The 27,796-nt window shown below is 42.3% G+C and overlaps 1 protein-coding gene and 1 long non-coding RNA gene across 3 annotated transcripts in view; one reads left to right on the top strand and one right to left on the bottom strand.

Annotated features, from left to right (window-relative positions):
* Positions 1–27,796, top strand: part of LOC110001478 (uncharacterized) — a 222,303-nt gene that overhangs the window by 105,919 nt on the left and 88,588 nt on the right. The window lies entirely within an intron of this gene.
* The window catches only part of LOC136183157 (uncharacterized), a 31,365-nt gene continuing 22,521 nt past the window's right edge, over positions 18,953–27,796 (bottom strand). For both annotated transcript variants that reach the window (XR_010668987.1, XR_010668986.1), the window contains exons 2-3: positions 27,521–27,586; positions 18,953–25,960 (exon numbers count right to left, since the gene is read on the bottom strand). This is a non-coding gene — a long non-coding RNA (uncharacterized lncRNA). The remainder of the gene's footprint in view (positions 25,961–27,520; positions 27,587–27,796) is intronic.

Raw genomic sequence — 27,796 nt, forward strand, 5'->3', positions numbered from 1 at the left:
CGCAGCCGGCATGCCCTCGTAATAATGCTGTTCGTTTCAGCAGTACGTCTCAATTGAGGGCTGCAACAACCCAATGCCTCCATTGTTCCTGTCCTCCTTTGTGTTGCAGTCAAGAAAAAAAAAAGTCGCATGCAGGCCTTCAGATTTAATTTCTTTTCGAATGGCATGAAAAGATTTCATTGAAGTGCAGATTGAGTGTGTGCCGCTGCGGGTTGTGGAGAGAGGCCAAAAGCTGTTGTGCCCGCACAAATGCCCTGGCTGGGCAGCATCACTCTAGCACCACACTGATGCGCTTCATTGATCCTAAGAACCATTGTAGCAACCAGAAAGATGTATTAAAGATGTCATCAGAGACATAACTTTAAATGCACTTACACAACAACACTTACAATGTGCTGGTTTCAACCTTACTGAGGGTTAAATGAGGCTGATCTAACCAAGCAATGGATGCTGATACTGTATTTGTCAAGCTAAAACATATGAATTCATTTAAATCTGCTTTACATGTTTCTTGAGAGGGGATCATCATATTTGTCTGATATGTAACAAGTATGCATTCTCATTCTCGGCACATGCCTTGTAAATGCATGGATTTTAATGCAGTGGGGCTGTCAGTCTGCCTAATTGCTGTCTACTCTGAACATGCACACATACCAGAGATGATATGCTCCGCTCTGGTAATTGTTGTTGGGAGCATATGCTCATGTTAAGCACAGTCTATTGCCTACCAGTCCATCATCTCAAATATCTCTTTGACCAGAAGACATGTCTCGCTTTGAGCTCAACGAGGGGCCGACTACTGTTTAACACAACTACCATCTTCAGCATTTCTCCTACTTAGGTTGCACTTTTGTAATGTGTGTATTCGCTGCAGGTGAACTAGTTATGTGATGGTATAGTAATAGGGACAGGTGGGTCTTTTTTTGCCAAATTATACCTGATAATACTGGTGAAAATAGCTTGATTTGTTCAGATGTTATGAGAAGAGACTACTTTGAGGCCAGTGCTTTCTATACCTCAGACCACTCTAACCTCTTCTGTGTGAAAAAAGTGAGAAATAGTACTAAATAAATTCAGAAAGAGAGAGTGTAAAGCTGAGGGTTAGTGTGTATTTACGGGAAATGTGTTTACAGTGTGTAAGGAGAATGTGTGTATCAGTTTTAGATGACAATCCGCTGAGAATGGGACGGGTGAAAGAAAAAGCAATATTGTCCTGTAGAGCTCAGACAGTCATGAAATTAATCTATTATCTTGCTGTGCAGCTGCCATGTACGATACAAGGTGCTTGACAATTCCCTATGCTATTGTAACTCCGTGACATTTGCCCATTCACCAAGCTCGCTGACACCAACAGGATCTGGCCTTGCCGCCAAATTAAGGCAACGAGTGGGGAAATGAGAGCGGTGGCATCGGCCAGGGAGAGCCCAAGAGGCAGGATAGATATCCCCTTGTGTTTAAAGACCTGACCTAAGCACCTTGCCCAGGGGCTTTTTATCAGCTGTAGCTGAAAAACACCTCCAGGAGGGAGACGTGATATAGCCACAGCGGCTTGTAATGGTGTGACAAGGCTGAGCTGTCCTTGCACACACCTCTTGATTCACCTCCCTTCCCCTCTTACCTTCTGTCCTTACTCTTCTTTCCCTCGCTCTCTACCAGACTGCGTCCTCTATCTAAAGCTCCATCCAGTTTGGAACGGGCAGTCTTTAAATACCTGTCACCCTGTGTCATAGAAGCGGCCACACATGGAGTGTCCAGTGTCACAACAAAGACCGGACTCTGTCAAGGGCAAAATGAATTTGTTGGAGGGAGAAAGGTAGAGGGACAGAGAAGGGATATATTACAGCGAATGATGAATAACCCAAAGGTGCACAGATACTCCACACAAACGATGAAGAGCAGGGAGGTGATGGGAGGAACCTCAGAGGAGTAGTGGAGGGGGGTCTGGCCTGGCTGTTGCTAGCTCAGGCTTACGGATAGTGGCTGTCAAAGGAGCAAGGTTTTATTTATTTATTGTTGGTCTGCCTAAGAGATGGTGAAGGTCAGGTTATGTGGCTGCTCTCCAACTTTGTTATGTGAGCTGGATCAATTTATGAAATATGTCTGTTAACAACGGTGCCGATGTAATCTCTCTTTTACCCTCGCGTGCACTCTATCACACTCCCATTTTTACCTTTTCTACTATTTCTCCTCCTGCTGTGACCATGGTAACCTCATCTCTGTAGTTGCTGTTGTTGTTGCTGCAGTAGTGTTGTAGGAGGAAGAGGTCACCATAGTATTTCCTTGAAGAAGGAAATGTGACAAAGGTAATTATCTTCAAATGAGGCTCTGTTAGCTGAGGTTGCAACTTGCAGTACGACTGTGTTATTATTTTGTTGCCACTTATTAGGAATAAGTGTATTTTATTTCAATGGTCCTAGTTGAAATAGTTTTATTCTGTTTTGCTTGACTGCAGAAAAGTTCTGTGATTGTCTACCCCCTTTTACACAAATACTTTTCTCTTATTTGTTGATGCAATATGCATATATGTCTCACCTCTACTCATGCAGCATGACAGTGTCATTGGTTTAAAGTCAATTTCACATAACTTGATGAAGCTAATGGCAGTTTACGGCTGGGTATTTCTCACAACCCCATGATACAATAAATATCACTATACAGATGCCACGATACGATACATATGGTGATATACATTGATTATGGTAATGTCCTACACAGAGTTCACTACAACAGCTCTTCGATGTTGTTGAGAATTACAGCAGAGGCATCAATTCAGGTCCTCAGAGATCCTAGAAATACATTCAAATATTTTAGTCCCAGAGCCATGGCTATGGTGTTTTTGTGACCGGACCATAGGTCAATCTGGAGCAATACATGTAATTGCAAGGATCACATGACGATATATTGCTGTATCGATTTTTTGAGCACAGCCCTAGTCTAGTCTACTGTGTGGTGCAGTTAGTGCATCCAGGGTTTTTCCTGCATAGAGAATTCTTTGGCGCCCCCCAAAGAGGGCGCCAAAAGAAAAAAAAAGACGATTCAAATTGCAAATCAAATCCTCTCTGAATGTATGTTAAAAATATCAATACATCAAACGACTGTTGACCAAGCAGAACATAAACTTAAATACGGCGTCTCTGACTAATAGCAGTCATCTCCCCTCCCATCCATTTACGCATGTGGCTCGCGCTGGATAGCCAACTGATTGACTGTTCATTTCTTTTGACTGGTTCTGGACGCTCCGCTGACACCCGAAAGCGCTAAATGTGGGTTGATTTTCCATTTGGTGAGTTAAAGACCGGTGCACTTCATTTAATATTTATCCCAACAGTCATGTTAAAACTATACTAAACCGCGTATGATGTAGGTTAGCTGCGGCTACTTGTCCCTGCTCCTCTGCTGTCTGCAGACGGGTCATCATGGGGGCACGCTGAGACGAGACACACCAACATACATGGCTGCAAACGCACACACACACAAACCGGAACGCCAACCACCGCGCGCACCTGTTGACTTGTAGTGCAAACGTGCAATGGAACACGGTTGATCCGCTATCCGTATGGACCGAGTCGGGAATGCACATTCAACTTTTTTCCGTTCACTTCCACTGTGTCTGCTTTTATCAACAATCAATAACTTAACGATCGTAACGTCAGCCAGCTATAGTCTGTAAACTTCTCTACACAGACAGTCAAACAGCGCTGCGTTATAGCCAGCAAATATATTTTTATAATTTCTCAATTTCCTGATCTGATCAAATGATCTGAATTATCTGTGACTTAAATCTGTGATTATTTGACATAATACCTTAGTAACTCAAACAAATGTACGTAAACAAATGTGTATGTAAAACGAAAACACAATTTAAAGGAAAAGAGCAGCCATCGTAGGAAGAGGGTGAAATGCACTGGCAGGATGTGACCTTCCCTCTCCCAATCTCATTACACCCCTCTCCCTCAAAATCCCTCTCCTCCCATGTTTCACTGTTGCAATAAAAACAAATTATTTACCAGATTTAATTGGGGTTTCAGTAACTTACAGACTCACAGACTATACTGTAGTAACGTTTACTACAGCTCATATAGTCACCTCCTAAAGGCCCATTCTGAGCCAGGAAAAACCCTGATTAACCCTGTGATATTTAAAGATAAATGACAACAAGCTACTCTTTTCTTCTCAGTGCGTCATCAGTCTTTGATGATCGGCCAGAGACATGCAAAGAAAAAAATGTAGACAACCCTGAAACCTAACCAGCACAACCACACCGCCCTGTCAAACTGTCAGTTTCTGTATGTTAAAAATGCCCTGAGCTGGAGCGTAATTCATGCTTAAACACACTCTAGAGTTTATATATTCTCTCTTCATTGTATAATCTCCCCTGTTTATTACATTTTTTTTTTCCCATAGACAGCCCTTGTGGTGTTTGTGCTCCATGCTCAGTCTCATCTCGTTCTGAATGTCTGGCAGGCCAGACCAACTGTGGCCTGGATCACTGCTGCGCCGCCGGGCCCTGCGGCCCTTTTCTTGGTCAGCAAACCAGAGCAGGATCAGTGGGCCATCTATCTCTCTTCCATCTCTCTGTCCTCCTCAGTGTTCACACAGCTCGGGTCAAACCCCAAAGCATGTCTGATCAGTCTGAAGATTGTATTTGAGGAGATCCTTTTTTTACTCCATGGTTGAACCAGAGCGAAGAGGATAAAGGCGTGTTGTTTGGAAAGTGGTCACACATCTGAGTTTAATAAAGCGTTTTGGTTCAGAAGGGTCACATTGTGTGTCTTCCCTTAAATGAACCGAAGGTAATCTAGGACATCCAGGGCTCAGGGGCAGCCAGTTTGTGTATTCATTTGTGCGTGTGTGTGTTTGTGTTTTATATGTGGTGTTGTGAAGGGGTTGGGGGGGGGGGGGGGGTATGGTAGTGGCTAGGGGTCAGTAAACACTTTGGGAAAGAGCAGGACGGCCGGTTTGTTTTGGATTGCTTAGGGCCCAACAATTTATAGACATAAATATAAACAGAGCGCAGGAACAGCTAATCCCCCAGACTGCAAGATTAAGAAATGAAATGATTCCAAGATGACCCTTGATTACAGAGTGAGGGTGAGTTTGATGGAAAGGGCATATGACATGGGTGCTTAGTAGTGGGCAAGGGAAACCGAACGCGTAGAGGAAAAAATGGGCCATGGAAGGACCAACTGTTAATTTGCATGTTGTGAGTGACATAAATAAGAGCTTTGGAGATTTCTTTCCCAAGAGCCATGACCATGTAATTATCACAACTTAAGGATCAATATCCGCTCATTTGCAGAACAAAGCTGCAATCCAACCATCAGTTCTCCTCGCTCCCTTTACTTCTATGTGACTGAGTGAGTTTGACAACTTAAGCATATGTGTGCCCGTTTTTTTTTTTTTTTTAAATAGCTTGTCTTTCTTTCTCCCACGTGGACGCACATTGAGTACTCCCACGCACGCATTATTTTTACGAAATATTTAAGTGTTGAGCATGTGCTCCTTGGCCCTGAATATCAAGAAACTGACACTGATAGAGAATTTATTTGATCCATAAAGTCGCAGCATTTCACCCTTATTCAAACTGTGGATTCATCTAAATTCTATGGAATCTACAGCAACACATTTCTCTTTTTCTCTCTCCCTCTTTTTTCGCCCTCAGAGTTCAGAAGCTTGTAGGTCTTTAATTATGTATAATATTCTTTTGCCCTGTTTTATGGAAACTCCAGACTGGATTCGCTCAAGTCATCGACTTGAAAGTTTGAAAACCTCCAGTGACAAGAATATTAATGTGCCAGCAGTGTCATATCTGTTTCAGCTCATGCATATTCAATGTCCCCCCAGCTCTCCAAGATTTATGTCAGACTTTGCCGGAGTGTAGTTTTCCACCATTGGAGATAATAGCATGCTAAATTGATGTTATCGGGGGCAGGTTTTTTCCTCTCTACTCCTCTCCAGGTCGGGGGGTTGGGAGAAAGGAGAGAGGCGCAAACCCACTTGCCTGGCTGCTTATTCAGACTGTTGGCGGCTTTAGTGCTCACCTCCACCCACTGGCCTGTTCTGTAGTAGCAGCGGACTCAAAACCACCATCATGGGGGGAGATGGAGAGCATATTTTGGAAGAAGATTAGGGGGCGATCCTGTGGATTATCTTTTAATTAAGGACGGTTGAGTTGTGCCCACTCTGGTGGAGCAAACGCCCAGCTGCTAATGAAGTTTAAACAGACATACTTTATTTAATTACTGCTAATCGCTGGGGCCCAAAGTCCGGCCCTCTTTGATCTGCCTGTCGCACTGTAATCTTCCTGGCAGATACCATCTCCCGTTCTACCCGGATCCCTTTTAGAAGTTGCTACGGGAGGTCCAAGATTAACCATGGGTTAATTGAGACAGCCGGGGTGGAAGTGTGTGTATATGTGTATGTCTGTGTGTCTGTCTGCGTGTCTGAAGGGGGGGGGGGGGGGGGGGTGTAGGTGTGTGTGTGTGGGTCTGTGTGTGTGCGTGTGTGTGTGTGTGTGTGTGTGTGTGTGTGTGTGTGTGTGTGTGTGTGTGTGTGTGTGTGTGTTTGTGTAAGGAGAGATACGGGTAGAGAGAGGGAAGGAGGGAGGATGGGTAGTAGGTTGATTGATGTGTTTTGTGGCCTTCGAAGCATCCTGTTCTCTCTCTCTCTCTCTCTGTCTCTCTCTCTGTCTCTCTCTCTCTCTCTCTCTCTCTCTCTCTCTCTCTCTCTCTCTCTCTGTCTCTCTCTCTCTCTCTCTCTCTCTCTCTCTCTCTCTCTCTCTCTCTCTCTCTCTCTCTCTCTCTCTCTCTCTCTCTCCTTGTCAGTTGCCACACTGGTGTGCATTGGTCACACGTTGGATGGCTGTTTGACCATTAGGACACTAGGGGGCTATGATTATACCTGACCCACGTTTAAATTAAATGGTGTAAGGACTCTTATTTCCCCCTGGCACAGATTTTTGGACACTTAACACCCAGGAGATGATATTATTAGGAAAACATTTAGAATTTTAAATAAAAAGTCATAATAATATGGGTGGATTTTATAAAAGCCATGAATGTGATGTGAAGTCATGTAGAATTTCTTTCATGTGTTAAGCCGGCAGTTCCCAATGTGTACCTCCACATACCTTTGCAAACTGCTTATCTGTTACTATTGTTTTACTGAGACTATTGTCGTCATTGTTCATGTCAGTGTAAGTGGATGGTGAGCAGCTGTTATCTTTGTAAGCTTCAGAGAGGTCAGCAGGGGCAGCAGAGAGCACAGTGTTTGTGTGACTGTGTGTGTGTGTGTGTGTGTGTGTGTGTGTGTGTGTGTGTGTGTGTGTGTGTGTGTGTGTGTGTGTGTGTGTGTGTGTGTGTGTGTGTGTGTGTGTGTGTGTGTGTGTGTGTGTGTGTGTGTGTGTGTGTGTGCGTGTGCGGGTGCGGGTGCGTGTGTGCGTGTGCGCGTGTGTGTGTGTGAAGAAAGGAGGGGCGGGGGGGAGGTTGTCTTTATCTGACCTGGGGGAGCCATGGGCTTCCTGTTAATTGGGTTAGTACAGCGACCAGGAGCAACCCGTGTGACTGGAGAAAAATACTGTGAGAAAAACCCCTAAGAGGCACTTTTGTCTCAGCTGAGACATATGGCAGAGGAGCTGGGAGCACACTGAGTCTTCATCTGGAGGGAGAGGAGGAAGAGGGTGTGAGAGAGAGAGTGAGAGATACATGTTTCCCAAATTAATGTGGTATCCCCAAATCGAGTGAGAAAGAGCCAGAGGACACACTTGCTGTGGTAAACTGATCTCCCTATCCGTATCTCTATCTAACATGCACGCACACACACACTCACACACACACACACACACACACACACACACACACACACACACACACACACACACAGACACACACGCACACATGCGCACACATATACACACAAACACAACATCCTTTGTCTTTCTAACTCTCTCACACCCACCCTCTTCATCGTATCTCTTCAATCCTCACCCTTTCAATATGTTTCTATTTCTTTCCATCACCCCGTACTCCTGCCTGCCTGGTCCCCTCCTCCACAGCTGAAAGATTGCCAATAAATGAGTGATTTATATTCCGATAAGAGATGTTAACTAAACCGCTGCATGCATATTCATACCTGAAGCTGTTGATTAATGCTGGCTTCACCATAACAGAAAATGTGTATTGTTTTCTTTTCCATTGTAACATGAACCGTAGAGTCAGTAAAGGCCGTTACGTGCCTCACAAAGAGATTTACTGCTTTAATTATCCAAAGTAAAATTGCAAAAATTATTCATAGCCCTGCTTAAAACATGGTTGATGGAATTATGCATTGCAATTTGTGAATAATTGAATCTTTCCTTCAGATTGTGACAGAATAGTTAATTTATTAATAGACGTACACAAAGTCGAGTCAAAGCCTCGGTTGGTCCTGCGGGTAGATCTGCTTTCAAGAGAATGAACTCTTGTTAAATAAGTTACGGAACACAGTCCTGCGCAGACGTCTGGGTTGCAAACAAACCCAAAAGACAGAAAGAGAGAGAGGGAGAGAGAGAGAGAAAGTGCAGGGAGTTTTCACAGACACCGGGTGTTAAACACGGTGACGTCTCAGAGGCCCCTCGGTAGAGGAGATGAAATATTAAATGCTTTAGTGTTTATTAACAGGATGAAACAAAGGGCTGCTTCCCTTTGACTTGTGCACATTGACACTTGGCACAGAACAAACAAAATCAAATATGGTATTGATCCATAATGGATGACAAAGCCAACTTTGAACGAGCAGCATTATTTAAGACTCTGGAAAGGGAAGAAAAAGAGAACAGGGAGACACACTGTTAGTAAACATCAACATTTTGTCGGCTGCCTTGCATACACACAAGTCGGGCTGAATCTCCACAGCTGTGTCATGTGTGACCTACTAGGCCTGCAGCCCATGGGATGTTATATGCTTTTGACTGATTCATTTTTATCAAGATTCTAGGATAGGATAGTATAGGATAGTACTTTATTGATCGAGAGATAGGAGAGAGTAGAATATCATGATTAATATTTTTTTTTTAAAGTGCACGTCACTCATGTCAGTCAGTCTTTGCTTTTTTTAATCAAACAAACACTCAGCAGCAACATCCAGGCGATCTGTTCCCCCAAATTCACTTTCTCTGTGCTGATCATTTGACAAGCATGTCTACGGTTTTCTTTTTTTTTTACCTGGGCAAGAGAGTCCCGCCCCCTCTCGTATATGATTGGTTGCCTGGAGCAGCATCCTTCAGCACCTTGCTGAAGAGTACAGGCTAAGATGTTTTCGGTAGCAGCGCCCACAGCGGCTGAATTAACTCTAAATAAACATTCTGAACGCTCTGAAAAAGACGCTGTGTTTAGAGTTTGCCTGCGAGTACCCACACACCGCTGATTTTGCTCTTTCTTCATTGGGAACAGCAAAAAGATAAATGGACTTATTTAGCATATGCGGTTTACACTGGCAGGCTAAAATGAATCAATGATCACCCCAGTAGTTCACTGATACAAGCACATAATCTTACCTAAAACAATGACCTGCTTTACTCTATCCAAACACTGTGATCCACTTTCTGTGGATGGTAGCTGATGTTTTGTTGTTGTTCCTTAACAAGCTGAATGTTCATTACGTAAGCCCATAAGTTAAGCAGCTATACTTGCTTGCGGAGTTGAGACTAACACATACTGATATGGCAGCAACTCACCACATATTATCGTCTTTGAGTTACGATGGAACAACAGATGGATAATTTCCCCATTATAAATCTTTCTTCATTTATGAGCCAGTTCAGTCCAAGAGTCTGATGGGGGATGACAGAGTTATAGCTTCATCAATAACCTGAAAGACTCTGGTCTTTTGAGAAAACATTGTCAGTTATTTTTCTCTTTTGGCTTCCCCTCTGCTCCATGGGTATGATGGAGTATGGGTATGTCACAATTTTCAATTAATAATCCTATCCTACTTTGATAAATTGTTTTTTTTCTCTATGTCCAACCTGTATTTTTACCTAAATTGTGTGACCACAGTATGAATTGGTAAGAAAAAACAAACAGTAAAAGGTCAATAATGCAGAAGATTGGGGGATTTGAGATTGTAGAATATCAGAAGGTGTAGAATATCAGATAACCTTGGTGACATGGCTCAGTGTAAGCCACTTTGCATGTCTTTCATAGTAAAGCAGGGTTGGGGTGACATTTAATGTTGTTAGCAGTTTAACCCCTCGCCCCTGTCCTTGGGGCCCTGTCATGTCCGAGTGGCACCCCAAATAAGCACTTTTGACACGGGGGCTCCAGGCTTGCGGCCCCTGCCTCCGCTGACAGCTCCTAACAAAGGGCCCCTCTTCCATTGATTGCCCTTTGCTGTTATGCAAATTCAAGAGTCTCACTGCTCCCCAACCAGTGGAGGAAGGTGTGGGGTTACAGCGAGCAGCAAAGTTAGTTTTCATTTTGTCAGACATCTCTGTGTTGTTCCGCAAAAGTTAAAACTCCTCTGCCTGGAGTTACAGACCCCCCTCCCTCGATTTGGTGTCGTTTTTTTTCTTCTTCACTTCTGTCTTTTTCATCTGAACTCCCAAGAACTGTGTTTCCACTTCCTGCAAACGTTTCATGGTATAGAATAAAGCAGCCAGACAATGTGCACAGAGATAAATTTAGGAATTGGTCCATGGAGGAGCACACAGACACATGCACATGTATACAGCTACACAAACACCACTGCTCACTTCCCTTGCTCTTTACACTCACCCACATATTTAGTCTCACATGCTCACACTTGACACGCTGGAGAAAATCCCCTGTTGCCTTTTCCCTCTAGTTGTGGTTCATATTCTGTGCCCTAATGCCTTCCCCAGCTGCGTGTTTGTGTGTCCCTGGGGAGTCCAGGCATAGCTGCTGTGGTGACCTGATAACATCTGGGAGTAACTGATGGTTTTGCCCACATGCTCCAGAGCCTCAGGACCCCACTGGCGTCCTTGCAAAGGCCCATCTCCCTAGGACCCTTTCAACACCTCCTCGACACCCGCTTAATACAAATTCCACTGGTGAAAGACCAAACATACTCTGTGTTTTATTATAAAGCATGCCTTCAGGACTATTTTTCACAACCTTTGGAGTGGAAGTTCTTGTTCTTGTATATGATACAGACAAGGCAATGTGAAAAAAGCAAAACTTGGAAAACCAATCTGTTGATGCATCGTTCCTCTATTTTATAAACAAAAGTAGAGAGAGTAAATTAATAAAAACCCTACAGTAAAATGAGTCTGCATTCATCTGATAAGGGAATAAAGACTCATTCTAACACATTTAACTCCAAACTTTGGTCGACATTAAATCAATTGCAAGCCGTTTATCTTTAAACTTTTCCTTTTTAAAATAATTTAAATAATGAAAAATAGCACAAGAGAGCAGGAGGGAGGAACTGTTAAAAAAACACATCATTGGACGCTGTTGCTTTAGAGATTTTATGACTGACCTCCAAATGACTCAAGGTTATCAAGGCATCAGAGCAGCCTGTCCTGGGATTCCAGGCGATGACATAAAACTAAAGTGAAGAACGTGTTATCCAAGGTTGATGTGGCGATGAAGTCTTATCTTCCCTCCAAATTCACAGGAACCTCCTTTGCAGAACATTTGCATATTGTTACATAAACCACTGGAAGAGTTTAAGTGAGAGAGAGAGAGAGAGAGAGAGAGAGAGAGAGAGAGAGAGAGAGAGAGAGAGGGGGCGAGGAAGGACATCTGAAGTTTAAGTATGTGTCTGTTTTATTGCATGAAGCCAAATAACATCAGCCTTTAACACGAAAGTTCTATCATTGAACCCCCTGACACCATATCCCCAAATCTCAATGTTTGTCGTTTATCTTTCATGTCATCTCCCGTACATGGAACTTAATTGTGATATGTGTGAGTATGTTTTGTATGATAGTCGACGAGGGGATGTATATGACCCTCTCTGTAGGAGGATAAATAAACAAAAAAATGGAATGAAGAGGAGGAGGAGGAGGAAGAACAGAGGAGGCGGAGGAATAATAAAAACAGAAACCAAGTGTTTCCATGCTTCCTCCAGCTGTTTTCCCATGGAAAGGCGCTGGTTATCCTACACAGCTTGTTACAATAGAGTGAATGAGCCTGGTGGGATCTGGAATTGACAACTTGTGTCTGCTTAGTTACACTAGTTAATGACCCTAATTATCTTCCTCCTTGCTGTGAACAGTCAATAAACAATTAGCGTGGCATATGGACCCCCTAAACTCTGTGTTCTCTATCTCCAAGACAATGGGGTGTCCTTCTGTGGCAGTGGTGGAGTGTCAGCACAGGCTGATTAAAGTACGTGGGAAACAGTAATCAATGGCTTATCCTGAGACCCTTGAACAATATCCTATCCTTGTAGCCTTTGCCTCTCAGCCTCAAAAGCACAGACGAATGGAAAGACTCCATCCACCAAATCTATCTATGTTACTTTTATCTCCTGTCCACTTAGATCAGTAGTTTAGAACCAAAGGAGGGAAGGTGCTGATTAATTTGATTTCACTCGGGCTGCAGAGCCTGCAGGCCTTTAGCTAGCTTGTCCGGTCTAAGCTTGGTTTACAACCGGTCTCCCTGGAAGCCAGGACCTTGTACATCTCTGTCATGTGTTTACGTCTTCTACCTTTTGAGTAGAGCTTTCTGTCCTCTGTAGCAACAGCTAGACAGGGAAGCTAGCTAGAGGGAGAAAGAGAAGAAGGAATACCCTTTGAATATGGATGGAGTTCAGGTGAACTACACCTGAACCCGGCCTGTGATGTCTTTATAGAGAGGTGTTTCTGACTTTCTTCTGCTTTTCAGCCACCATCAAAAGTTCAAGAGGCAGCAGTGTTTTGTATTCAGAGAGAAGGGAACCTTTGAAACCTTTTGGATAAAAGAGCTGCACGGTGTCAGTAGAGAAGTTAAAGGAGAAAGAGGGAGAAGGGCTAAGAGGGTGTTGGAGAGGGGAAAAAAAGGGTGCACTTTGTTGTGCCATTTCACTAGGCTAATCGGAAAGAAGCAGTAACCTCAGTGGTGAGGAATAATTGATAAATGTTAGCAAGAGTTGGCAGAGTTCTACACTTTCTGATGACATTTGGATTGCTGTTTAAGCTTTTTCTTAACTCTATTGAATATAACATGAGTAAAGAGTCAGTGTTTCAATTTACAGGTCATCTATTCATTAAGCGTTTTTAAAAAAGGGAGAATGAAATGCATGATTAGATTATTCCATACAAATGCAAGGCAAGGAACCAGTTCCTTAAAAATCACATTTTAAGACGTTGAATTCTTTGAAAGAAATGAAAATGTTATACCAAGAAGACATGGCTCTAATTTAAAAAAAAAAGGAAAATGAACGAACAATCCGCGTGTTAAACAGGAAACCTCGGAGTAGAAGTAACTGCCTGTCAGTTGAAAAGCATGCCTCTCTTCTTGATAATTTCCCCCTCCTTTCCTGTCCAATATTATTTCATGACAGTCTGAAGTGCGAGCTGATGTGAGGGAGGGAAAAAAACAATGTAGGAATGTGACACAGTTGTTTTTGGAATGAGGAGGTGCTGGCATTGAAAAGTCGTATTTTTTTCTGACTGATCATTTTCTCACAGAAAGTTCAGACCACACTAGGGTTTAAGAAAAAAATTTGCAGTAATTTCAGACTTCTTTCAAAGCCCAGTAGCACTGTTTTGAATATTTCCCTTTGGCTAGAGAAGAAGAGTTCTGATCTCTTGGTGATGTATCCCTGCTGGCAGAGGTTCTGATGCCTCATAATGGCCCTCCATGGATTTGATAAAATTATTGCTTTTTTACTTTTACTCTTCTCTTTCTATGAATACTGTTATTGTATTCATGATGGAAAACGGCATCTTCATTTTCAAGGAGAGTACCATCTCATTGTTGTCTTTTGATATGTTATTTTCATGAATGAGTGAATTGTGGGTCCACAAACTCAAATCACTGCTCTCTACTGGCAACTAAACATCAATTTATATACATTGGAATGATTTCAAATTTAGATTTGAAGTAAAATATCATTACCAGTTTATGAATCTTTTGCATAATTACATCATGAATTAAGTCATAGACATTTACACCCTGAGGTTATTTTTTTACTTTTAACAAGTACGCACTTTATGTTGGGTTCACTGACACGCAAAAGAGGCTTTTGTGGAAAGGGGTTAGCATGTTTTTCCCATGACAAACTTCTCCAATGAGTAACTTTACAATTACAAATAGCAGCGTAAACAACATTTTCCTTAAGTGTTGCCCCACTACTGGTTTGCTCCTACTTGAAACTTGCCTTTTTCTTTATACACAATTAGGCAAACTCAGTGCTTCAGTTTTAATAGCAAGACTGTCGGCTCAGGGGATTAACTTGGCTGTGTTTGAGGGTGAGCTAAGGGTCTGCCTATGAGAGGCCCTATTGTCCTAGCAGGTCACTGATCTAGGGGTTCATACCCTCTCAAGGCCAGGACTTTACCCTCCTTCTCTCTCCACTTCAGCAGGCAACAGAATTAGCCGCATTGTGTGATATGAGCTGGAAAAGAGTCCTCTGCCCCACCCATCCACTTGGTTCCTGGAGTGTGTTTTGAACAGCGCTCATCACAACACATGTCGTGCACATGCACACACTCGCACACAAACATGCAGTAGCGTCCTCTCTAGGAATATAATACAAGGGAAAACTCCAGCTGGGCCATCTATTGATGCCTCAGTAACAGGGGAATTGTTTCCTTTGGGAGAGGGAGGAGCAGGGAGGAGAGATGGGCAGGTCACTAACTCCACCCCTAGGCTTTGAGTGGGGCCTAGCAGGTGTAAACATCCAGTGCCTCTCTCTCCATGAGTGGGCAGCGGGACAAGGACCCCAAGGTAGTCATGGATGGCCGCTCTGGAGGAATTAAGAAATTAAAAGTGAAGGGAAAAGGAGAAAGAGATCCAAGAAGGATCATAGGTTGGGCTGGATACATATAAGACTCAGGCAGGTGTTCTAGTAGATGTTCTCGTTCTGATGCAAGTGGCCTCAACCCTGCTGTGAGAGGCAGATAACCTCTCTATTGACCACTAAGTCTGGGATCAAGTTACTCCTATAGCACAACACAACTGAAAGCAGTACCTGAAATCAGGATAAATAACATCATTTTCTGGCTCTGGCAACACTTCAGGATAGGGAAGTTTGTGGTGAATCTAGGACCATTCAGATGATGAAAATTCAGAACTCAATGATTCATCTCCATTTACTTTGCAATGAGTATCCAATCCCTGCCAGTTTGGAAAGAGATATAGCACAGGAGCTTAGCTTGTCCCTGAATGGGGCTCTGTTGGAGAAGTTGGTACAGTATATGTTTGAGGCGCTTGCGATGCTTATAAAGCATACTCTTTGGGTAACGCTGTTGGGATTATAGAGTAGAAGGAGGCAAATATATCGACCAGCGTGCTGTTTATCCGCTTGCTCCACACCCTCCAAACAGAACCCCATTACATAGGCCAGTTTGGAGAGGCTTAACACCTGTTTTTTTTTTCTCCCCCAACCCGTATAAACTCATTCTCTCCCTCCCTCTCGCTTACTTTTTGTCTTCCAATGCAAAGAGGATGAAGCTAGGGGAATGAGACGAGCTCTATTATTGCTGTATTTTCTTTCCAGAGAAACGTTATTTACTAGAAAGATATCATCCTAGCTTTTAATCCTCTTAGCGGTGGATTGCGGTTGTACTTACAGCGCCATGCACCTGCTAAACTGCCTTCTCTTAAAGCTGTATAAACACAGCCGCAGGAGCCATTGCCTTCCCAAGCTGAACCAATCAGCTTTTTTTTTTTTTTTTTTTTTTACGAGAGTTGGAGAGACAGCGAGAGCTCGGAAGAAGTTTAGAGGACATCATTTTGATGGGATGATGCTTGAGACCCCATTTGCTCTCCCGGCGGATGTGGTTAGACCCCACCTGAAGCCTGTGGTTGTTGGTGGGCTGTTGGAGAGGAAGCTCAAGACCGCTTACAGTGAAAGGACTGTGTGGAGCAGTGTTTACACAGAAACTGATGGCATGTTCACATAGCACGAAGGCCGTTTTCAAAAATGTGTCTTTTATTAAAAATATGAATTTTTTTGTAAGAATTTTGGTTTTAATTCTGATTCATGTTTAGTTTGAAAAAAGTGAACTAACTTTGACTTTTGAGTTCCTGTTTACATTTAGAAAGCAAAGCTTGAGAAGTGCTTTTTTCTTATGAATAATCCCTCTCCCTCCTCTTTAGTAAAAAAGTATGTCCAACTCCATGAAAGCGTTTACACTGTGTAAACAAGGTACAACCCACCTTTTCTAGTAGGGTTACAGACACCACTCATCCTCACAATTCATCAAAGGGGAAACAGACAGAGAGAGACAGATACAAAGAGAGGAAGGAGGAAAAGAGGCAGAAATAGAGAAACTCTCCTTTACATATGTGTGTGTGTGTGTGTGTGTGTGTGTGTGTGTGTGTGTGTGTGTGTGTGTGTGTGTGTGTGTGTGTGTGTGTGTGTGTGTGTGTGTGTGTGTGTGTGTGTGTGTGTGTGTGTGTGTGTGTGTGTGTGTGTGTGTGTGTGCGTGTGTGTGTGTGTGTGTGTTTGTGTGTGTGTGCATAGGCTGGAGGTAGGGAACTTGTACCGCAGGCAAACAATATGGAATTTGAAATATTAGCTGGCGTAGTGATTGAACATGGCTCCCTTATCACTGGGTTGCCAGGTTGGCCAGCTATAACGATGACTTATCACAGGGCTGAGGAACATGGAGTATATAACAAGATTCTCCGACATGACAAACACTGCCCTGAGGAGACACAAACCACGCTCTGCACACTGCCCCAAACCAGGCCATCCAGGACTGGAAATTGAGGATTCTCCTAGGACTGTAACACAGGTGGAGGTGCATCTGAGAATGAAGATGGTGCTTTTTTTTTTCCTGTCATGAGATGATATGCCAAGAAATATGCACACTGATAAATGTTGTAAGCGTAAAGAGATTTTACTGCAAAACGATTTTCCAGGACCATAATTCTGTATATCATCAAAGTTTAAGTGGGGCTTATTGTCACTGTAAGTGCTACTAAAACCACTTTGTAAGGTTTTGACATTTCATGATTTTTTTCTTACTTTGTGACCTATACTCTCTCTGTTGGAAAGATACCCAAACAAATGTCTTCCTGCATTTTTAAAGGCTGCCCGAATAGTCAAATATTCCCATTATTATTATTTTTTTTGGGTGAAAGAGCCAAAAACAACTTTAGGGTTAGATGTAAGTTGTGTCTGAATGATAAATCATCTGCAAACTTAACAAAGCTCTGCAACACAGGTGAGGGGCTCCTGAGGAGAAAGACACTGTTAGTGCTACAGCTCAGAAACGGAAATGGCTGGCGTTTAAGTTAGACGTACAAAAGGCTACATGCCATCTGGACAAAGCCATGGATATGAAAGCCATGAAGGCGACGCCAGGTGTTAAGAAGTCCTTCGGGCCAGCTGAGAGATGCTTCAAGTTGTTCTGCGTGGACTAAGCTGATAAGGTTTTCTGTTGGGCTGGCTGCTCAGAGAAAAAGCCATGAACTTTGCCCTCCTGCCTAAAACTAAAACAGATGCCAGGTGAGGTGACTCACATCCGGCTTTACACTGGTGAGGAATTTTTCACCCTGTACCCGCATTGTTATAGCTTAATCTTCACCACCTTCTCAGTTTCTCCAACAGTCCCACTCTATTGCCCGGTGAAGACCACCTCCTCTTATCTGCATTTTTGTTCCCACTGTCAGTATCCGTCTCTCTTTTTCTTTTCCATTTTCTCTCTGGAGTTTTTGTTAATTATGTTCCTTTGCCAGGAACTTGTTTGCTTTCTCTCTGTGTGTATGTGTTGCTGGCATTGGAATGGATTTGTTTATAGTTGTGACCCTTGATGCTTGAAGTCTTAGAGCAGCTCTGCTGTCAAGAGCCCAAACTCTGGCAAGGTCAGCTCATTTCTGTTTACTTTTAGAGCACTATTTACCCTCTGGGGCTTTTAAAAGCACTTCTGCAAAACATCACTTCTCGAGGAGAGAAAAAGGAAGAGAGAGAACTGGGAAGAGAGAAAAGGAAAGGAGGGTTGGAAAGAAAGAAAAAAAAGGCTGTGTATAGTACTCTTGTAGTCAATCTTTGACACTTTGAACCGGGAAGTTTTCTATCCTGCTCATTTTGTTTTGAATATTTCAGATTCAAGGTCTGCTTCAGGTAACTGCACTAATCTATTAATATGGAGCATTAACCATAATGGGTGTAATTTTCCCACTGCAGCATAACCACTTTGCATATAGCCAACATACCTAATGCCTTAATACGAAAGCAATATATATTTTTTTTTTAGCATGATAGACCCTGAGGCTTTTTCCTGAATGCAAAGCCATGGAGTTAGGATTAACCCATCAATAATCACTATCTGCCGTGCCATGCATTTGCCCCTGCAGAGCTAATGATTAATCTCCCCTATATGGGACTGATCACTATCAGATTGATGAATGCACCGACCAATCATGTTCCAGCAAACCCCTGGCATGTACATACACCAATAAGTGATGATGAACAGCCTATGCTGTTGGTTATTTATGCTGGCTGCACGGGGAAGTCCCTGCGGTTTCCTATAAGGATTTGGTCATGTGGTTTTTTATACTCATATGTACTTTTTGGCTGTGTGTGTGTGTGTTTGAGGTATACAGATTTGTATGTGTGCTGCATGGAGTAAACTGACCTATCCCCTGTAGACCAGAAAGAAGTAATGTCTGGTTAACCTCTTGTTATGGCTCAAATCACAGGAACATGCAGAAGGATCCGGATACCTCATACTCTTAAATCTCAGTGCAAACATCCTTTCTCCAATGTGTGAGGGTGACTGAGTGAAAGTTATTGTGTGTGTGTGTGTGTGTGTGAGTGTGAGTGTGAGTGAAAGTTATTATGTGTGTGTGTGTGTGAGTGTGAGTGTGAGTGTGTGTGTGTGTGTGTGTGTGTGTGTGTGTGTGTGTGTGTGTGTGTGTGTGTGTGTGTGTGTGTGTGTGTGTGTGTGTGTGTGTGTGTGTGTGTGTGTGTGTGTGTGTGTGTGTGTGTGTGTGTGTGTGTGTGTGTATGGACAAGTGGTGTTCCTGCATGTAAGACGTACTGTATCTGCCCTTGAATGATGGATGTAGATTTTGTCCTTGTTGCTTGTTGTTGTTACTCCGGCTGGGCCTCCGTGTGTTCCATGCTGATGTCCTTGTATAGTCAGGCTTGGGTTTATTTTCTTTGGATCGACTGAGACACCTCCTCTTGAACTTTTATAGCTCCTCTTAGTGATGTGTATCTGAGAGAGTTGACCCCGGTCACCAGGCTTTACGGGCTTCCGCCTGCTTCTCATCCCCACTGTTTGTTTTTTCTTCGCTGCGCTTTTTTTCATATCATTGCTTTTCACACGTTTACACATGAGCAGAATGACAATGACAGAACAAATAAGAGAGATTGGGAGATTTCTGGATCTGGCTCCAAAAACACAGATATCTATATCTAAAATATCTATGCTTAACCTTAATCCAAGATGCAGTGGGACTCGAATGCACCCTCTCTCAGCAAAGAAGATGATTTCAATGATCTCTATAAAGATCATTCTCCTGAGTGTAGCTGCTTTATTTGTTTGTTTGTATTTTTTTTAGATTTCTTTTTGGGCTTATTGTTTTTATTTTAGACTGGACAATAGGACATATTCCATAAGAAAAATAAGCAAATGCATGGTACTGAATTAATTTGACTACACAATTTCTTCAAGAAATGTACTTTCACTATGTATCATTATACTACGTCGAGGTAAAAGTGAAAGGAAGCTGTTTTCTCTCAGGGAGTGTATTCAGTCTGGGTCAGTTCTTAGAGTAAATCCCAATAAAGATTAAGTGCACAGCGTAAAGCCCAATAAATGCCAAAACCAGTCAAGAGAGCCAGAAAAACTGAGGGATGTGAGACCCCACAAATCTAACCGTCTGGTTAACTGACACATGCCTTACCTCGCCCTCACACTCACTCAGGTGCCTCTCAGAGACTAAGGGTGGAGCTCTGCTCACATTCAGACCACTGGACCAGGTCTTGAAAGATTTTATCCTTATCCCAAAATGGTATTTTAATACAGAGGTCCCCCACCTACAAACGACTGACCAGACACAGGGAGCTGAGAGGCAGTGGGCCTAAACTAAAGTGACAGTCATTGGCCCCTCTAGCCCAAGAGAAAAATCTGTTAAGCCATTTCCTGTTGTGTCACATTTCATGGTTTGGAATGCATTTGATAGGGCCACATTTAGGGTCCAAAGGGTCCATAACTTTTCTCTGGTTGAACTTTATAGCACAGAGTTGCATTATGAGATACTCACGTATACAAGCCACAGAGTACTCCCTTCTCTGTTTTTGACACGCTATAAAGTATGACAGAAACCCCAAAGAGTAGTTCTTTATGTCCTTTGTGCTGTTCCTTGTGTCATGAGATTGCTAAAAGACATTTTTTTCTGTTTTTGTAGAGGAGTATTTCTTGAGTTTAAAAAATATTCATCAAGTTGACATTGCAAAAACAAACGCATGAATCTAATAATATATGCATGAACATAAACCAAATGCAGAATTTGTGAGATGTTTAAAAGCTTTTTGTTGTACATCATTTTTATTTATTTCCAGGTGCCTTGGGCCTCAAGAGGGGCATCCTACCTACATCTTGCTTTTGGCCTTATTTTATAACCTTACTTATTGTCTCTGACTTTTTGATCACACTACTCACACTATTTTATTTCTATTATTAAATAAATTTGCTGAATATATTTTATAATTTTATATTTAATATATATTTTTCTTTATTTTAAGACATCTCTTTTATAACCCTTAATATTCCTTTCTCGTTTTTGGTCTCGTCTAGTTATGTCAGAACTTGTTTGGCAGAAACTGAACGGTCAGGAAATGAACAAGTCTAAAGGACATGTTTTATTGTTAGACAGGCTTTTAATGTTTGTGATTACATCATTTCTTCTTTGCTTTTCTCCTTTTGGGATGTGTGTGATACACATCACACAAAACCCAACATTTTTAGAAGCAGATGGAAAACATCTTCAGTCAGCATGCAAACATAATAAGATGCACAAACACAGACACAGCACATTGATGCCAAAGCAGGCATGAGCTTTCCAAACAAATACAAAAAGCATACCCTATGGTAGCAGATTGAATCTGTAATAGAAAACATGATTCTAAAACATTCCTAAACTACTCTTGTTTAAATTTTGTCTTTTTGGTCCAATACTTTTCCTACTGGTTTGTTTACCTCATAAGGTATTTATTTATCCTTTTGTTTTTTGTGTTTACATTTTAATACATTCCAGCTTCATTGGCACCACAGTGTGCAAACTTGTTATGGATCCATCTTATTTTGTGCAGGAATTCCAACAAAGATAGCTGATTGTCTGGTTTGTCATTTGTTTTATGAATTACACTTGTGTGAACTGGAGCCTGTGGTTGGATTACTTAAGGAGACAGAGTTTGGTCGTACTTGATGCACTGTAATGAGATTTTGTGCAGGCTTTCAGAATGTTTGAAGATGTTTTGATATTTATTTATTATCACATTGTTTTACACTTGTTTATTTGGCCATTATTTTTACCTTAAATTAGTGATGTTTTTCATTGTGCTATATGTATCACTGAGACATGTAAAGGCATATGTAGTGCCAAACAGTGATGGGAAAGTTGAGTTACTAGTTACAGTTACTAGTTACTGCTATCAAAAAGTAACTGAGTTACTAACTGAGTAACTACATTACAAAAGTAACTTTGAAAAGTGGCTTCGAGCATTACTTTTTTGCCTCATTACTCATATTAATGTTCCCATTATTTAATGTTGCTAGCAAGTTTCATATAATATTGTAGCCATTTTCAATATTCTGTGTTTTGATTATTAGGTCTGTGAAGACAACAGTTGATATGAAGCATGTCGTCAACAACATACCTTGCTAACAGTCTGTGTTGTCCTGGTTTACAGATTAAGGAGCTGGTGATGATTAAAATCAAGCCATTACTGTTTGGATGGATTAGATCCTCCGTGGTTTGCAGCCCTCTGACAGCTGATGTGGTAGAAGTATGTTTGTGTGGCTCGTTGCTTCGTGAGATTTGAATTCATATTCTTTGCGGTGGACAAACTTTTTCTTCCTGCACATAGACTACCACTCACCACTATATTCTTGTTGTTTACCTTGAGCAGGAAAACATTATTTCAGTATTTCCGAGACAGAAAGCTCGAGCTTGAACTATCATCAGCCTGTGTGTGTTTACTGTGCGGGACATTCTTTTTCCCAGGATGCTATTGGGATGGCGTTAGCTCAACCTCGCACGCCGAAACTATGTCGATTAACCTTTATGTTATGTTGTTGTCGGCTTTTTTTTAAATGTACCTAGACTTAAGTAACAAGTAATGAGTTTTTTTTATGTTTCTGTAAAAGTAACTAGAAACACTACTTGTAACCGAAAAATGTAGTGGCGTTACAGTAGCGTGTTATTTAGTAACGTGTTATTCCCATCACTGGTGCCAACACAACTCTCAAAAGCACATCTTGCTCATGTTCTCTTCATTCTGAGAGACACTTCAGACATATCAACATACAAATATATACATACAGTCTTTTCCATCATTGAAAATGGGCTTGATATAGTTATGCTGTGGAAACAGATGAGATGTACTGTCTTTTACATTTTTGCTTCAGGCCTCAGAGGTTTTAAGTCACCAAGAAGTTTTGAATACTAACTGAATTCATGTTTCCAACACTTAATACGATTTAATGACAGATAGTTTGTACTGACCTTTGCAAATCTACCATTCAGTTAGTTCAACTTGTTGGTAAATTCTAGGGTTGTGTCCAGTGCAATTTGCTGACTGGGTTCTCAAATTGTTGGAAAGTAATCCTCCCCTGAGAGAACATAAATCTGTTGCGCCTCCCCTGAAGTCCTCCCACACCCCGGGGGATGCAAGCCTCACAATTTGAGAACCGCTGGACTAAACAAATTAATTTCATCAGCCTTGCTAGTAGTTAGCATTTGAAGTAGTCATTTCAATTTATTACAATGTTTTTATTAATTCAGGTCGGCAATGCCAGACAAATGTTGTATGTACGCTGTAACATAGAAGCCCACCACTAGTTGGAGTGTTGCTCTGGTTAATGGCTTCTGCTACAAGGCTCTGCTAGCTAGATGTAAACCAGCACAGTGTACGGATGGCATCTCGTCACGCGGAGTGATTTGGGAGTATTTTTTATCTAGAAAATGGAGATAAAGTTTTATGTAGTTGGCATTAGGTTAAACTGGCATATAAACACTCGACTGAGCAATTTGTGTAACCAGCACAAGCATTTGGACGACAACCTTTCAGAAGGCCCTAAGGCTGGAAGTGCAAGCACTGCTAACGTTAGCAAACTCTACAAAACAATTTTACATTGTTTGTCCACAGACGCTGTGATACCATGTTTAGCCGCGTCAAATAAATGTTGCTTAATTTTGGCTGTTTTCTGAGTGTTTTCCTAACTAAAGACTAGTCTGGATGTTAAGTCATTCGGTTGAAAGAAAAACATACTTTGCAAAGCCATACCAAAGACAATTAAATAAAAGATCATCAAGGTGAGCTGTGATTTGAAATTTGTGTTTTGCCGTGCTCAACTGTCACCACCTATGTACTGTTTTTGTTTTAGTGCTTGATGATTCACAACCCACCACTTTATTAACAGGGAAACACACACGCACACACATACTTCCACACCCTGCAATTTGATCACATCTGAGGAGCATTACCAATTCCTCCAGTGTTTACACAAGGTCAGTTCTGACGAGAGAAAGTGGGAGGTTCAGATATTATTCTGACAGTCACTGTAATGTGTTTCTACACACACTGGCCAACCATATGTTTTCCCTGGGGTTAAGTATGGTATTACATGATCAATCAATCAATCACATTTATTTATAAAGCACATTTAAAAACAGCAACAGCTGACCAAAGTGCTGTACATGAAACAAGAGAGCAATACAGATTAAAAAGCAAAACAAAAACAAAAATAACAAGGCAAAACTCATACATACATGTTTGCCTCCACACAGGCACACAGAATACTAACGATATAATTAGACAATAATATTATAAGACATTTGATAGAAGTACATTGGAAAGAAGTATAAACAACCTAACTAGGACTCAAAGGCCAACGTGTAGAGGTGTGTTTTGAGGCGGGACTTAAAAGATTCCACAGAGGGGGCAGACCTGACTGAGGGAGGAAGGCTGTTCCACAAGCGAGGGGCCTTGACCGCAAAGGCTTGGCCACCTCGAAGTTTATGGCGAGAGTGAGGTACAGCTAGGAGGCCCATGTTAAAGGATCTGAGGGGCCTTGCCGTTGTGTAGGGGCTGAGGAGATCAGTAATATAAGAGGGTGCCAGGCTATTTAGTGCTTTTAAAACAAACAATGCAACCTTAAAATCAATTCTGTAACGAATTGGAAGCCAGTGAAGAGAGGCTAAAACAGAGCGATGTTTGGTTTAGTGCTGAGTGTCAGCTCATGCAAATCACAGATGGATGGGAATTTGGTTGTACCCAAACTTGATTATTTGGCCTTGCTTGTGCCTCAGTGATGGCATGTGAATTTGCTTTTGCCACTTAAAACATTTACTAAATGTTTTATTTTTTCCCCCGAATGGACCTGTTGTGTCATTCCGTGTGTCCCTTTGCTCATTAACACATACACCCACTCTTTAACATATGGAATGCCTGGCAATGTCTGTCATAGCCATTTAAATCCTACTATTCATTGGCTAAATACTAGGTGTGATTGTGCAGACACAGGTGTCACCATGGCCGTTACCCGTCTGTCTCTGTGTCTCATTATCTCATACAACTGGGGGAGGACACTCTTTCAAAGACACGTTTAGTATCTGGGGGATCAAAATAATGGGTTTTGCTGCTTTTTCTTTTTTTCATGCGTAAATACATAAACTGCGCTATGTAGTAAGTAAAGGTAGGGCTGAAAAAATCTGCATTGACTGAATAAGGAAACGGATGTGGATTTTTTTCAAATCCATATAGAACATTGAGGCATTTTTGAAATGGACTATTGAAATGAATGTTGATCCCTTGTTTTCCGTCTTTATGTCTATAGCTTATCTGTTTGCAAGGTTTCTTGTATTATTTCACAAATCATGAGTTTGTGTGCTATATGATGGTATGCTTATGCTAATTATAAGCCAGAACACTATAGAGTGTGAGACCCGGAAGAGATTAGTGAAACATAATTGTTGTGTAGGGGGGGCTTCCAACTCGGGCTGTAAAATGTGCTACTTTACATCCCCCCTTCCATTCTCCTCATAGTGTCTGTCTTATTTCCATCACCCCCACCTCTCTCTCTCTACTCATGTCTCTTCCCCCTCCACCTATCCCCGACCTGGTTCTTGATCCCTACACTCGGAGCAGATACTTCTGCTGGGATTAATATTTCTGCTACTTTGATGCAAGAACTGTGATTCACAAAGACAGAGTTAGGATGAGGGGGCGATGGGCAGAGAAAGGATAAGACAGAGGGGAATGAAGAAAGAGAGGGATAAAGACAGAGAGAAAGGGGAAGTGAAAAGGTGGCAGAGATGTGAGGGATCCTCACTTGGCAGGCAGATGTATAATCTTGTAGTGTGTGTGTGATTTTGTATGTGACTATGTGTGCATGAGTGTGTATGTGTGTGTGGGGGACCCCTGTTGGCAGCTACCCGGTGCTCCCTCTGGCTGTCTTTGCGGAGGCATGTGCCGTTACTGTGGGCTAGCGTAGGTCAACAAGGGGGTACAGGACAGGCTGCTGCTGTTTCTCATTGGCTCTCAGGCGAAGACTCCGGCCTTTCCCATTAAGCCAATCACTCACAGCCAGCTGACCCCTGACAGCCTATCAGCTTACTTGGCCTGGAGGCTGAGAGCAAAAAGACAAAGGCAGAGGCGTCAGGGAGGGTTGTGTTATTGGAAGAGAGCTTGGAAAGAGATAGAGTTGAAGGGAGAGAGAGAGAACGAGTTAGTCTGTTTAGGGTGGTTTCAGCTGAGAAGCCAAAGGTGAGAGCAAGTGGTGGGCGAGAGCGCCCTTAATCTGTGGCTGGCGAGGGCACCAGGAGCCTCCGTACAATAATTACATTAGAGTCAAATGGATCCTTGTATCTGAAAGCAACACATTTATGCCCTGCAGGAGAATCCCTGGCTAATTGTAATCCTCCAAGACGGCGCAAGCGCAAGAAGTGCCTACCTTTTAAAGTGAAGAGGTTTATGAGAATGCTTTTGTGTCCATTATTGTGTGTACTAAGTGCGTGTGTGTGTGTCTTCTTTTTTGGATTCTGTATGGCTAATGGTTATACAAATAAGAAGAAGCACATGAAAGGAAAAAAGTATGATTATGTTTCCGTGTGAATGAATCCATCCTGAGTGTGGATATCTGTGCACATCATTATATGTTCCTGTATTTACATTCATTATGGCTCTTGGCTTAGGTGTATGTTGGCAGCGTTGCTTTAAGCAATGCTTGAGGGAAAGGTGGATGATGGAATGGCAGGATGGAAAGATAGACTAGAGGAGGAATGGATGGATGGAGTGAGTGAGAGGACGGGGGTTAGTATATCTAGTGAGCAGAGCCAGGCGCAGCCGGAGGGGAGGAGAGGTTGATCTGTTTAGTGTCCGTCTCCTGCCAGCTTTCACTGGTCATTAAAAGTAGGCTGTTATCAGACAGTGCAGGGAGGACTACCAAACCAGCCTGCACAGTGCTGCGTCTTCAGGTAACAGCTCCTTATCTGTTCGCTGATTGCCTTCACGCTCCCAATCCGTCTGACGTTGGCGTCTCAATCAGTCTTTAAATAATCTGTCTCCTCACAGAGCAGCAGCGCATGGAGGTCCGCCTCCATACTTCCATCTCTCTCACCCTATTCTTTCTCTCTGGCGCTCTATCTTTTTCTTGCCTTGTTGTGTACGAGTTGCTGCTGAATATTAATGCGGGAAAGCATTCTGTCTCGCACACTTAGAAGAAATAAACAAACAAGACTCTAAATCTGCCCGGGTGTGCTGTGCTCCCTCGGAGCATGTGTACTGTGCACAGCCCAATCCCAGATCTGATCGCGCGGCTTTGAGCTCCAGAGGCACGATTCACGCTGCAATGCTGACATTACATTCTGGGCCTTGCCCTCTGAGAGGTTACTCACAATAAAAAAGTTATTGGGAAAGATTTGTTTAACAAGCTTCTTTAAGATGTTTTTTCGGTACACTTATCTGCAGATTGTATTAAAAACTCAAAAAATCACGAGGCAGAAAAGAACGGGACATCGTATGAAATCATTCCTGGCTTGAAGCCTTTGTATGACTAAAAAGAGAAAATCAACTTTCACCTCAAAGTTGTTTAAGCTGTTAAGCACATCTTTAGGGAAGCATATAGTCGAGATGGCAAGTCCAACTGCCAGAAGCATGGCTGACATGCTACACTGAGCCTCCCACTCACCTCCAACCCAGCCCACAGTACAGGACCAGTACCGCTGTCAACTCCACCGTAGTTATCTCTCCTGCACTGTGAGAGGGCGGAGAAGCAAGAGAAGAAGAGATACAGTGAGGAATAAGTTATTCAGTTACTAAAACAACTGTAAAGACGGAATGAAGGGAAGAGTGAGATAATGAGGGAGAAGAGTGAGTGAGTGGGTGAACTCAGAGCAAGAATTCAAATTCCACTCTTCTTCATTTTGACTTGAGGAATGAAAATAGCTTTCCTGACTTTAATACA

This window comes from Labrus bergylta, chromosome 2 (genome assembly GCF_963930695.1).
Source record: "Labrus bergylta chromosome 2, fLabBer1.1, whole genome shotgun sequence".
Classification (NCBI taxonomy): domain Eukaryota; kingdom Metazoa; phylum Chordata; class Actinopteri; order Labriformes; family Labridae; genus Labrus; species Labrus bergylta.